We start from the raw sequence: 4,838 nt of genomic DNA on the forward strand, positions 1-4,838 counted from the left end.
AGGCCTTGGTGATTGGGGTTATTAGTTGTGTGGCATAGGTCCAATAATTGTGGTCGAATAGTAGCAATTCAATAATAAAAGTCAAGCGATAGTGGTCTAATGGTGAGGCCGGGCGACAAGATTTGATGGTGGTCAGTTAGTGATTATTAGGTGGTGTTAGTTAGGTTATGATAATTCAACAATTATGGCTAAGAAAAGCTCTATGATTCTTCAAATATATGAGTTGTCTCCTAGTCATCATGTAATTTAGATACCCTTTCTATAGAGAACGAGGATGTATTTATAGCTTTTTATAGTAAAATTTTGGTAAATCTAGTAAACATTTCCAAAACACTCTATCAAGCAACCCATATTGATTTTCTTATTCATAGATAGGTTATTAAGTATTTAAGTGCTTCAACGATATGAGAATTGAATAATCTTGGGTTCATCATATTTCTCTCATTGATACACTTTATTTGATTATAAGTATGTAATATTTTGTGACCATTTTGTCATCTAATTAATATATATATAATTTTCAGTTATGATTTTAGCTAATTTGGAGTCAAATCATATCACTTTTATTATTGCTTAGTTTATATTGTCTAGTCATTTAGTTCTAGCATAATGTTTTTGAAATTGGAGTTCATATGATATTGAATGTAATTTTAGAAGTTTTTAACTTCAATTTACGTTGAGATTCATATTTGATCAAGTGAATTTTTTATGAAGCATCAAACTCTTTTAAAGAGTTTCATTTCTCCTTATATCCTAATTTTCTACATAAAGAAAATCTTTGTATATCTTAAAGACTTATCAATCCTTATTTTTTGTAAAGCAAGAAAGAGGAAAGTTATAGGGTTTATTTGGTTGGATAATAAAGGAATACAATACATTTGAGATACTTTGGAGTTGTTAGAATGATATTAAAATAAATGCAATTTTTTTTATTTTTATTTTGTTTGGAATGAAGTGAATTGAATGCAATATATTCAAAATGGAGGTAGTTGGCGGTGATTGACTGTTGTCGGGGTTGGCCGGCAATGTTCGGTAGGTTGCGGTGGTCGAGGGTGGTTGTTAGCTGGCAACCATTGGTGGTCGGCGATGGCTGGCAGTGGTCACAATAGTCGGGGAGGCCCGCAGTGCCTGGCGATTGTCTGCAGTGGCTTGCCAAGGGTGGCCTGCGGTGGCAGGTTGAGGTTGGTGGTGGCTGGCGGTGGTTGCTAGCAGCTGGTGGCGGTGGCTGGCGACAAAGGTGGCGGCCAGCAGGAAGTTTTGGGGGTATTTGAAAATCGCCTAAATTGAAAAAATTTCAAATACATTAAATTTGAACTAAATAGTGAATTATTTTTACTTCAAAATTTTACTCAACATCCTTTTTACTTTGAACCAAACACTAATATTTACATTACACACATTTTATAGTAAACCAAATAGCCCCATAGGAATATGTGATTACATTCATGAAAGCAAGCCATACAAGTTATCGATTGACAAGTTCATAGCCAAATACACAATCTTGGGCTTTTAAACTAACAACTAAGTTCTTAGTAGCCAAAACCTCAGAATTTAATGGAAGCCCAGCTCCATAAATCTATTAAGTTTATTAATTGGAAGAATTCATGTAGGCTTAAATCCATCAAGTTTATTAAAGAATACTCGATCAATTTCAAAAATGCTGGCAAATGATGTGGTGCTATATGAAATTAAATTTGAAGAAATTTTGCTTAGGTTTTAATTTTGCCAAAAATTAATTAATTTTTTAATAGGATAATTCAAGAGAGAATATTTCGAGATATTTTCATGGATGATTTTATTGGATAATTATGTGAAATTTTGAGAATTTCATAGATTCAAATTAAACTAAAAATTAATTAAATTAGGCTTCATTCGAAATAATTTTTTTAATTTTTTTACAATAACTTTTTATTATATTTTTTTTTTAAAGCAGGTAAAAAATAGTTGTCAAATGTTATCTCAAACGAGATAGTTTTCTTACTACTTGTTTTTCATATCACAACAATAATTTATGTTTGACCACTACTTTTTTGGTGGTTTCAAAAAAAAAAATTATTCCAGGATATTGCTTTCTACTAAAATTTTAAAAAGTTATGCTCTCTCCATTAGCTTTACAAAATGGTAAAAAAGTATTACCAAATAAAGTCTTGCGCTTCTTTTCGGATAACTTTTTAATGTTTTTTAGCAACTTTTTAGTACAAAAATTTCTAATTAAAAAAAAAAGTTTAAAAATAGCTTTAAAAAGAAGTTAGGAAGTAGTTTCTCTTGTGACAGTATTCTTACTTTTTTATATTCACTAAAAAAAATTAATTAAAAAAGAACTAAAAATTTATTCTAAAAAATAGCAAAAAAAGCTATTTCAAATGAAGCCATCATCCTATGCTTAGTTTGAGATAGCTTTCTTACTATTTTTAAAAAACCAACGTTTTAGGCTTTTAGCATAAAAAAATTTTGAATTATAAATTTTTATACTAAAAAGCTACTTTAAAAAATAATGAAACCTTAAATTTCATTTAAGATAGCTTTTATGCAATATTAAAAAAAAATAGTAAAAAACTGAAAAAAAAAAAAGAAATATTGGATTCAACGTTGGAAATCAATGAAATAATAGAGCCGTTAAAATGACCGTTACAAATTTCTATGAAGTTGGAATTTGACTAGAATCCCATTTCATTTAAATAAATGAAATTTCATTAATGGCGTGTACAGAGAATTGAACTGTGGAATGAAGGGAATTGCTGCAGGATTAAGGATTATAAAATTTATGGAACTATTTAAAACGTTTAAATAATTAAATTAGATAATTAATAATTTCAATAGTTAATGAACATATAAGAACAATATGAAATTATATATCAATCCGTTTGGTAAAATATTTAGAATGTAATGGCGATACAGTCAACTGATGGCTACTATTATAAGCAATAATTATCAATTTAATAATATGATAGTTTTAAGTTAATAATCATTAATGAAAATTATAATTTAGATAGACTCCAAAATATTATAAAAAATTACAATAATATTTAAAATATATAAGTGAATTTATTTTTTAATAGATTTCAATATTAAAAATTTTTTTTAACTTTGATATATCTTCAAAAAGTTATCTTGTTCCGACACGAATCTCGAGACAAAATCAGGTTGGAAGCTTTAAAAATTAAATCTTGGACCATCTGAACTTCGATTTCCGCAAACTTATAGTTGAACTGAGCGCCTCAGAAATACAAACCCAACAACACTAAATTCAACTCAATCCAAGCCCAAACTAGTCCAAATCAAAGACCTGAAGCATATTTGGAAAGTTCAATCCATAATTTGGATTTCCAAACATTTTCCAAATATGACATGCTTATAGTCGAATCAAGCGGCTCGACGAGATAAATCCAATGAGCTCAAGATCTTTGAATTCTAATATCATTAGAGCCTTCAAATGCCTAATAAACGATTCACAATCAAGGGACTCAATATCGGTCGTCCATTCAATTCACTCCCAACTTATCCCTAAGTTTCCTCCTATTTACTGATCATGCCACTCACAGAAAACTATAAATAGCCCATCATTTCTCTTAAGAGGGGACCCAAGCAAGAAGAGAAGAGAAAGAAGGAAGAGAATGAAGAAGCTCCTCATCGACCACTACCAGAGTTCCACCCAAACTCCAAGTGACATCGGAGTTCCGCCAGACCATCAAGTGGCGTCGGAGCTCCGTCCGACCTCCTAGTGACGTCGGAGTTCCTCCCGACTTTGAAGTGATATTGGAGTTCCATCCGACCTCCAAGTGACACCAGAGTTCCTCCCGACTTCTTAGTGACGCTAGAACTCTGTTTGACTACTGACGAACACCAGTTTTTTATCTGATTGACAACTAACGCTAGCATTCTGATATCCGTTTGCAATTGAATTTCAACCTAAGAGTTGATTATTTTAATCTGATTGTCCAAAATTTTAGGGACAAGTCAGCCTCTTGAAACTTAAGCAAACATTGGTGGAATTCTTTCAACTAGGCATGGCCCTGTGGTTTTTCCCTTTTCAGGATTTTTCATGTAAAAATCCAGATATTTTATTTCTCATCTGTTTGTGTGCTGGATATCCATACAAAATTGAGACGAAAAATTATAACTCTATCGCTGCATATATTCTAGCCTGCAACAATTTTAATTTGATCTTATAAAATTAGTTCATTAAAGTTTAAGTTTGTGTCATCATTTTCTAATCACAAGAATAATAACAACTAAATATATTTTTAATTATTATTTCGTAAAAATGAGCTTAAAAGTTAACTTAAATTCAATTATTATGATTAATAAATGTTTTATTGTATAAAAATGGAAATTTTGTAAAATTTAAAAATACCTTTATTGTTTTTTAAAATCAATAAAAAATATTTTAAATATTCCATGGATTAACACTGTCATTACCATATCCTAAGTCCTGGATGAGAAAAGTGGAGGATTGCATTAGGTAGTCAACAGTTAGTGCAAAACTTGTCAAATAATAATGACATAAATCCTTTAAGAATTTATGTTAATACTAGGGCGTCCCCTAGAAGTGACGCGTTGTATGACCTGAATATAATGAAAGTGTGTAAGGGCCGCTGCCCCAGTACCTGGGTGTAGTGTTAAATAGGCAAGGGTTCCCATATCAAGGACAGATGTGAGAAAATAAGCTAGTTCATGAAACTAAAATTAAGATAGGAACTTGGAATATAGGTTTCCTTATAGGAAATTTAATATAAGTAATATATATTATGATTCATAGAAAGTTAAATATTATGTGCATTCATAAAACTAAATGGGTTAGAGAGAAGGCTAATGAGATTGATAGTTTAGGATTTAAA

Source organism: Dendrobium catenatum, unplaced genomic scaffold (genome assembly GCF_001605985.2).
Source record: "Dendrobium catenatum unplaced genomic scaffold, ASM160598v2 fragScaff_scaffold_1230, whole genome shotgun sequence".
In the NCBI taxonomy this organism is placed as follows: Eukaryota; Viridiplantae; Streptophyta; class Magnoliopsida; order Asparagales; family Orchidaceae; genus Dendrobium; species Dendrobium catenatum.